Source organism: Nicotiana tabacum, chromosome 4, assembly GCF_000715075.1.
Source record: "Nicotiana tabacum cultivar K326 chromosome 4, ASM71507v2, whole genome shotgun sequence".
In the NCBI taxonomy this organism is placed as follows: domain Eukaryota; kingdom Viridiplantae; phylum Streptophyta; class Magnoliopsida; order Solanales; family Solanaceae; genus Nicotiana; species Nicotiana tabacum.
The window spans coordinates 133,673,194-133,683,439 of record NC_134083.1 but is presented as its reverse complement, the minus strand read 5'-3'; positions in this window follow the sequence as shown (position 1 = coordinate 133,683,439).

Here is a 10,246-nt window from a genome sequence, read left to right as displayed (position 1 = left end):
TATTTGATATACATGTGTTCTCACCTCTGAAATTCATGGCTTAATATGTTTAACTTCCTCCTAATGTTGCTAGTTCTGAGATTGCCTGTCTAACTTGGATAATCTGACCTCTTAAGTTCGTTTAGCTAGTGTATTGGTACCTGAATGATCCCAAAAATGTGCTTATTTGCTTTGCCCTTAATCGCTATAATGAATGCCTCACACTTGTGTTAGAACTTCCTGTGTTAATTAGGACATGTTCCCCTGCTATTGTATCACTCAGCATGATCCCATACCCCAGTAGTGATTGACTGAGATCTTAACAGTTACCTCAACTTGTTTTTCCTGCCCTGTTTGAACCATTTTATTTTATGGCATAACATAGATCTTCATTAGTTAATTAGTCTATTGTGTCAATCCCAGAATCCCTACATGTGTTATTTGGTATGAACTTGCTCTTACTCTGTTCTGAATCTCTGTGATGCTTATCTTGCATACATAATGTGTTTAATGTTATAAGACCTTTTCCCTCAACTGTGATCTTGCTTCCCTGCTAATATGCCACCCAGTGTGTTTTAATCCCCTGTTCCTTTAGTAATTACTTGGCCTGTCATAATGTGTGTTCCTATCATGTTTCAATGTAGTCTTGTCTCCTAATGAGAGTTAACATGTTTGTCTTATGATACTAAGATGTACTTAGCATAAATTGGACTTCTTAGGTCTCATCCTGTTAATGTTAACTTCTGTCAAACCTGGCAAACTTGTTCCTCCTCTAACTCCTCTCAATATGTGTTTGTTATGTGTTATTTTGCTAAATGTTGAAGCTCTCCTGACCAAGTCCTAGGACCTTCTTGACTGGCTATTCTGTATGCTCAACTTGGCTATATCTACCCCTAACTTCTGTACACTCTCCTTACTTGCAACTTATGCTAATCTGACCTCTTCATTCTTAGCCGGCTGAAAGCCAAGGCTACCTAGGTTCTATTGTTGGCCTCCCTAGTGTGAGCACTGCTTGGGGTCCAATTGAGACCCTTATGAACTCAGACACACTGGGGCTTGGTCCTTAGTCACTCCTTCAATCTCAAAATATTCCTATTCACTCTACCTCCCCTGTTATGTGTAGTGTACTTGAATTGGCTGAGTTAAATGGTGCAGCACTTAGTGCCATGGTTGAGTAAATTGGTTTTGTACTCCTCTACGGATCCCTGACTCGTGTATTGAATGTGACTCTTTGTTGAAGGCCTGAGTATGCTGTGTAAAAGTTATTGAAGGCCCAGACAATGCTGGGTATTTTTATTTAGGCCTGTTGTAGGCCTATTCTCACTATTATGTAATATTTATATTTTTACTCATTATTGGGCCTGTAATAACTTTTTGTATAAACAATTGGGGTATTAGTAAAAAAGGGAAAATGGGTAGAATTTGATATCTACATGCATAATAGGTGGATAACATGCCTATAGGACTTGACAATGTGCTTGCTATATGTTTTGTTAGATTACTTGAGCACTGTAGAAATCATGACATTAGGAGAAGCACACACACACTACTTGTTTACCATTAATCATGAGTTCAGATGCTATGTCTACTGCTACGTGTTTATAGACAGCATGTCTATAGGAAGTGAGCACTTTGCATGACTACTTTCAAATGCATTAGAAACCTGCCTATAGGAACAAATGGAAACGAACTTTCTTTCAATTCACTTCGGTTATTCACTAAAAATCATGCCTATAGGATTTGATCACTTCATTCGCTATTATATGCATTGATCACTAAAAATTTTGTTTATAGGACTAAGTATAAATAAAGCGAGTTCTAATCATCAACTGTTAGAGATCCTGCCTATAGAAAAATAATTGCTTGTTAATTGGCTAACATTAGACTACTCAAATACTGTTTCTGAGCGTCACTGTTAAAATATTTGGATAATTCTGGGACTCTTACTGGCATATTCTGTTATACCTAATTGCGTAGATCACCTAGGCATCACATATGGGATTGGTAACTTGAAACTATTAATAATTAGCTCATAATCATGCATCATTCTGCCTATAAGCAATATCCTGCATCTGAAATTTACCTGCATACTTTGATCGCCTAGAAAGCATGTCCATAGGTTTAAGATTCTGGACTCTGCCAATTCCTAATTGATATATGTGTTTGTGTGCACTTGCTGCTTAAGTGTGGAGTCAATGTGAGCCTTTAATTTCATCTATATGAAGTCTTTGGATGTTTTGATTGTCGCCTAGCTTTTGCATTTCTGAGCAACCTAGATAAGGTCTAGAACTATCCAAATAGAAGTCCAAAGCCTCCTGGACCATAGGTATGGGACGGGTAATGCACACGCAGGGTAAGATTTAGAATTGAATTAGAGCTCTTTTAAGTAAACAACTTTAACATAGTAATCGTGTAGCAGGAGATGATAGTCTGTGCCCGCTGGATAATATGAGTAACACCCTATCTCAAGGGAGTTACGAAATATTATTTATGTTGCACGGGGTGATCCTTTAGGATAAAAAACTTAGGACCCCCCCCCCCCCCTTATTTCTTTCTTTTTTATTAAAAATGCAAAAATAGCTGCACCTCCCTATTCAAAATCTCTTTGTAATAAGATTCTTAGATTTTGTACTCTCTTTGTTTACTTGATCACATAGACTAATCCATATAATTTAAGTTCGGCCGGGATCCACAGTTGTGGACCTCGAAGAGTGCCTAACACCTTCTCTCTGAGGTAACTTGAGCCCTGACTGGTCAAAACAGAGTTATTTGTAAATAGGTGCCCTAGCACCTAAAAAATCATTAGGTGGCGACTCTCCTCTTTTAATACCCCTTTTAAAAGAGTTGTCACACGTCGAGGCCCGCTTTTCGCGAGAAAAGGGGGCGCGACAGCTTCAGCATGGAATTTTGCAACAAAGCCAAAAGTATACTTCCATAATGATGGGTATTTTGTGGTAAGATTTAACTCTATAGATGATAGAGATGAAGTAGCTTCCTAATAGGAGAGAATTCATGCAAGAAGTAGCTTATGACTGGATCCCTGAGTTTTGTCATACCTGTATGCAAGTTGGACACAATTTCAACAAATGAGAGCAACTAGCACATAAACAAGAGTAGCAGCCCAAAGCTATTCTAAGTGATAAGATGGAGAAGACACATGCAGTACCTAATAATAGTAGTGAGGTAGCAATAGTTGCTGGTGATACAAATAGCAAACTTGTTAGCTCACCTACAAGGCTAGCTAGAGGGGAGGAGGAGCATACTTGGAAAAAAGCCACAGGAAAATCAGTAGCTCGGAACAAGGAGAAACCAGGAGATGATGCAGTCAGCATGATCAATGGGTTCAACATATTAGAAGAATCTGGATTGAAACTAACATTTCCAAGGCAAATGGGTGAGGGTACAAGTAGACAGAGTAGTCAAAATGAGAGGAAGGGTATCCACAATCCCTATTTATTCCTGTATAAAGCTTGTTACATAGAATATTAGGGGATTGAATAAGATCCCTAGACAGAAAGAGGTTAAGAGGTTTATAAGGAGCAATAAAATAAATATGATAGCATTACTTGAACACAAAATAAAGGAGCGGAATGCTATACAAATAATAAGGAAAATCACTCCAGGGTGGGATTGGTTGTCCAACTATGAACATAGTAGTAAAGGAAGGATTTGGTTACTATGGGATACTAATGAAATAAAATGCTTGGAATTGGGAAAGTCTTCTCAATTCATTCATACTGCAGTTCACATCAAAAGTATGAATATGAGATTCACTTTTACTGCAGTCTATGGCCTGCATACACTGGAAGATATGAGATGCTTATGGAGAGACTTAGCTGGTATGAATACTATGCAACAGGGCCCATGGCTAATTATAGGAGACTACAATGCTATCAGGTCAGGGGAGGATAGGCCAATTGGGAACCCTGTGCAAGAGCTGGAGATTAGAGATTTCAATAATTTCATTGATTATACTGCTTTGGTAGAAATGAGAACCAGTGGAAGGAATTTCACCTGGATAAATGGACACATATACAACAAAATAGATAGAGCTTTGGTGAATGTTGAGTGGATGTTGCAAATGCCATTCCTGGAAGTATGAGTAATGGATCCAGGATGTTCTGATCGCTCTCCTCTTAGTATTACATTTGAAGATAATGAAGATAAAGTCCCCAAACCTTTCAAGTTTCTAAACCATCTAGTAGAACACAAAGACTTTCTATCTATAGTTAGTGTAGCATGGCAAGGGAGTAATGAAGAAAGTACTATGAAAGATGTGTGGAAGAGACTGAAAAAAGTGAAGCAAGCTATGAAAAAGCTTAATAATACAAAGTATATTGCAGTAAGAGAAAAGATTAAACAATATAGGAAGCAACTGTATGAATTAAAGGAACAAATAAGGGACCCTGGACAATATGAGAATATAGTTATAGCAGAAAAGGACATAAAGGTGCAATTGGAGAAATGGTTGGGGGTGGAAGAAAGTATCATGAAATAAAAGTCTAGAGTACAATGGTTGAAGTTAGGAGATGCTAACACAACTTATTTCTTTGTAAGTATGAAAAGTAGATATTCTTAGAACAAGATCAAGAGCTTAATAAGGAGCAACGGAGAAGTGGCGCAGACAAAACAAGAGATTGGAGAGAAGTGCTTGGTTTCCATAAGCAACTATTGGGATCAGCAGCTGAAAGTTTGCCTGTTATTAATCCAGTAGTTATGAGGGATGGACCATTGGTAAATACGCAACAATAACTATAGCTGGTGACAGAAGTGTCTAAAGAAGAAATATACCAGGATCTGCTTGGTATTAGTGATAGCAAAGCATCTGGTTGTGATGGATTCAATGTACTATTTTTCAAAAAGGAATGGCCTATGGTTGGGAGCAAGATAACAGATGCAGTGATGGAATTCTTCTCAAGTAATAACATGTATCAGCCTATCAATTGCACAATAGTTACCCTGGTGCTTAAGGTAACAAATCCATCCAGAATTACTGAGTTCAGGCCAATATCGTGTTGATCTTTCCTATACAAAATCATCTCGAAGGTGATAACAAACAGACTGCAGGGCATAATGGATGATATAGTAGCTAGAAATCAGTCTGTATTTGTGCCTGGCAGATTGATAAATGACAACATAATTCTGAGTCATGAACTTGTTAAAGGATATGGTAGGAAAGTATTATCTCCAAGATGCATGTTGAAAGTTGATATGAAGAAGGCCTACGACTCTATTGAATGGGATTATATAAAACAAGTCCTAAAGAGTCTGCAAGTACCAGAAAAATTTGTTCAATAGATTATGAGATGTGTGAGAAGTATATCTTATTTCATCATCATCAATGGACAACATTCAACCCCATTTTCTACTAAAAAGGGACTGAGACGGGGTGATCATTTGTCTCCTTACCTATTTGTATTGGCCATGGAATACTTAACCAGACTGTTGAAGACACTAAAGAGGAATCCAAATTTTAACTATCACCCTAAGTTTGCTAAGCTGAACATAGTACAACTCAGTTTTGCTGATGATTTATTGTTGTTCTGTAGAGGTGATACTATATCTGTGCAACTATTATATCAATATTTCCAAGGGTTCTCACAAGCTTCTAGATTAGCTGCCAATGCTGAAAAAAGCTCTATCTTTTTTGGAGGAGTCAGGGATGAAATACAATAGGAAATACTGTAAATGCTAGATTTCTCTAAAGGGACTCTACCAGTGAGGTACCTGGGGGTGCCTTTGAGTACTAAAAGACTATCACTGGTGCAATGTCAACCCCTTATTGAGAAAATGCTAGGGAGAATACAATCCTGGACCACTAGGTTTCTTTCCTATGCAGGAAGAATCCAGCTTATTAAGAGTATGTTGTTCTCCATACAAGTGTTTTGGTCTCAGATATTTCTATTGCCCAAGAAAATGATTCAATTAATTGAAAGCATGTGTAGAAGGTTTCTATGGATAGGAGGTATGGAGGTCACCAAGAAAGCACTACTGGCCTGCGACATATTGTGTTGGCCAAGAGCAGCAGGTGGGTTAAACCTATTAGATATAGGCGTATGGAATAAAACAGCTATCTGCAAGCTTCTATGGAACCTATGCAAAAAGAAAGACAAAATATGGGTTCAATTGGTCCATGTATACTATAAAAAGTACAATTCAATGCGGGGAGCTGAGCCAAACATTGTGGGTGATTCAGATGATACTAAAAGCAAAGAAATACTTTGAGGAAGCTGGCTACTCAGAAGAAGAGTTATTGAGAATGCAAAAAATTCCCAATCAAGGCCATATATTTGAAACTTAGAGGAGAGTTTAGTAAGGTACCATGGAGAAGTATGATATGCAACAATGCTGGGTTACCTAAGTAGATATTCATCATATTCATGGATGCACATAGAAGACTTCTAACAAGAGACAGATTGAGAAGATGGGGCTACTTGGAAGATACAACCTGCTCACTATGTCACACAGAAGAAGAAATTATCGATCACTTATTCTTTAAATGTTCATTATCAACACAAGTATGGACAGCAATGCTGGACTGGCAGAGGATTCATAAGCAGGTGATGGCTTGGGATCATGAAGTGGAATGGGTTGAACGACAATGTAAAGAAAGAAGCTCCAAAGCTGAAATTTAAAGGATGACACTAGCTGGCAGCATATACCATATTTGGCAAGAGAGGAATACACGCATCTTTCAAGCAACACAGAGGAATGTTGCACCAATCACTCGACTATTAACGCAGGAAATACATTGTCAAGGGAACTTGAAGCAACGATTGAAGGGAAGGCTACTAGAGTTAAACTACTACCCTACTGTTCATATAGATATGTAAAAAGGTAGTTATGATAGGTAGGAGTAGCAAAAAAGGAAAGGATAGCTGAATCCGGGACTATTGTCCAGATCAAGCTATAAAGAGGATCAAATATGTAAATATTACTTGGTAAATAAAATTGTTTAGTTACCAAGAAAAAAAACTCTCTCTAAAATCATCATTATTCCCACAAGTACCACATGAGAAGAAAAATGAGTGTTGTACTATATTACTCCTTGACATAACATCTCCTTAACTAGTTTCTACATAATATCTTTTTCATGGAAAAGTACCTGTAGGGCCTAATATTCACATGTTTGGATCTTGCTTGCAAGGGTATTCTATGAACAAATGGCCCCTTTTTGTGGAGGTAAAATATTAGGTTCAAAAAAGAGCTATTGATAGTATACACAGAGTTTATCGATGGAAGTCGGAACACATACCTTCTTCGACATATGAAGTTTTTTTAATTGACTATCAACCTTTAACACAAAATTAGCACCAACCAACTATGAAGAACTGGGCTTCCCCTTCCTTCAATTTATTCATGGCCTTTGATAAAGGCAATTTGCATTCCTCAAATACATGTTTTAATATATGGTGCTTTCTAAGTAGAAGAGAATTATCAAATAAATAAAATATTCTTTAAGAACTTTTTCTCACGATCCAATTAATTCATGACCTTTGGTCCGACAATTTATATTCCATAAATACCCCTTTAAAAAGATGGTGCTTTCCCAGGTAATTAAAACCAATAGTAAATTCAAAATAGTCCATATTCATACCACCCAATGTCTTTATCCATAAATCTCCCAATAATATAGGAAACACAATCACGTCTGATGCGAAGGTAGTACCTTGCAGTATCCATTCAAAATCCCTGAGCACTTTAGAAGTTGCCTCCATGGTATTGTTTCATAGACTTGCATAACCAACCTTGGTAGGACACACCTTACACCCCAGCCTCATAGCAAACTTTTCATCAATAAAGTTGTGAGTACTTTTACCATCAAGGAGAATTTGCATTGATCTGTTATTACTGTACTCATTAACATAAATAGTATGAGCACCTTCTAAGCTAGTGAGAGCACACAGTAAAATCAAGGAGTATGACCCTCAGTAGCAGCCCACTCTTCTATAGGAAAATCACTTTCAGGCTTAGAAATCACCTTTCTCTATACCTCCCTCTTCAGGAAACTCCACGTCCATGACAAACATTTGCTTAGGAAGAGTACACTTACGACCATGAGTATATTTTTTATCACAAAAATAGTATAATCCCTTTGTCCTTTTGGCTTGCATTTTAGTAGGGGAAATGACCCTTTTGGTCCTAGGAACAACAATGGTATTGGAAGCAGGCAATGCCAATTTACGTCTAGGAGGGCCAGTATGATGAGTAGATCTAAGTAGTAGTAACTCATACGAGGAGTTCCGAGAAGTAAGAGAATGAGTAGTTATAGGTATATAAACCTCTAGGCCCTAGCATTAGCAGCTAATGTAGCCTCTGCTAATCTTGCCAACTTAGAAGTTTTTGGACAAGGTTTGAAGCTCATGCATCTTCACCGGATTCACCAATCCCTTCTTCAATCCTCCCAAAACACATGGAATAGCCTGACTTAAGGTTACATTGAGACAACAATCTAGTAGAGGCAAATTGGAATCCCCTCACAAAATCAGTTTGTCTTAGTTGTTTTAACTCAAGAGATTTCCTCACCAAAGGTCTCAATTAGTGCTATATACTCCTCCCAACTGGGTAAAGCAATTGTATCCTTACATTTCATATACGACTGGTATCCAGCCAAAGCTTCATCATCTGAATCTATAGCAATAAGGCTCACTCTCTGATTCACAGGAGTTTCATTAACAGAAAATTATTGTTCAATATTATAGGCAAAATACATAAGTTACCTCCTAAACTATGGACCAAATTCTCGTTATACACTTTTTGACCACGAAAATAATTTACACACTCAACCTTTCCAAAGTGTAGCTAAGACACACCACTCTTTTCTTGACTAATTTTTTTAAACATACGTAATGCCACGCACCAATAAATTTATAGCACGTGTCATTATTTTATTAAGACATTAAACTACCCTCTATAGCCCCTCAAAATTTTAATAGCCCATATTTTTTCTACTGACACGAAATGGACCTTCAGCCCAAACATATTACATCTAATAGCCCGAAATATCTATTTTGTATATTTTTTGTATAGTGACAGTCTATTTTGTATATTTTTTGTATAGTGACAGTCTATTTTGTATAGTGACAATCTATTTTGTATATATTTTGTATAATGACAGTCTAGTGTATATAAATTGTATAATGGCAGTCTATTTAGTATATTTTTGTATAGTGACAGTCTATTTTAGTACATATATTTTTTGTATAGTGACAGTCTATTTAGTATATACATTGCATAAAATTTGTATATAGAGTGTATCGTGCATCTTGCAATGTATCCATAATATATCATTAATGTATCCCAGGCACTTTTGTGTATCCAAAGTGTATAGACTGTTCTACAATGTATAAAATTTGTATATATAAAGTGTATCGTGCATTTTACTACGTAGTGACATAGTAAAATGTATATATGAAAGATTTTCTAGAATTTAATAATGTGTTAAAAATTATAATGATGATAGTTATTGACAAATTATATCTATTATATAGTATTTATTTGAATGTACATTTACGTTCTTTGTACGTAAAGGGGTATTTAATTTAAAGAGTGAAGAACATATTATTGTGTATTAAATAAATAAATAAACACATGAAACGAAAACCATAACAATAAGGATATATTACTTTGAAGATGACCGACTACTTTCATTTAGCCAATTAAGTGCCAACAACAACAAAATTAAAAATAATTTACATATTTTTTGATAGTCAGAAAAAGTTAGGTATTTAAAATTACATAAAAATTTATTGTTTTCAAAGATTAAATACCATAAGCGGTATTTTTGACAATAAAAAATTTAATTTTGCATATCATTAGTGGATAATTGGAACGGCTCGATGGCAATAAAATTTACCATATTTGAGCAAATTTAGGCTAGCCATTATAATTTATTTGGAGTTATAAATTATATGGATCAATTCATGACTAGCACACGATAATAGTTTCCACCGACCACAAATGAAATTTGCTCTAAATTTATAAATATACCCCTTAACCATCTTTTCCCTATCATCTCTTTCTCTCCTCGGCATATTATCCCCTCCCGCCGATCACCACAAAATTCAAACCACACTTTCCGATTCAAATCAAATATTAAAAGCCCAAATTAACTGTTTTTTTATGACCAGCTTTAATATGTTTTATTGTAACAAATAAATCTTTCGAAAAAGGCAGCAACAAATTTTTTATTTCTTTTACATCTCCGGCGCGGCGGACACCGCCGCAGCTGCCGCCAGTTTCATCAAGAGCTCTTGCAAACCCACTA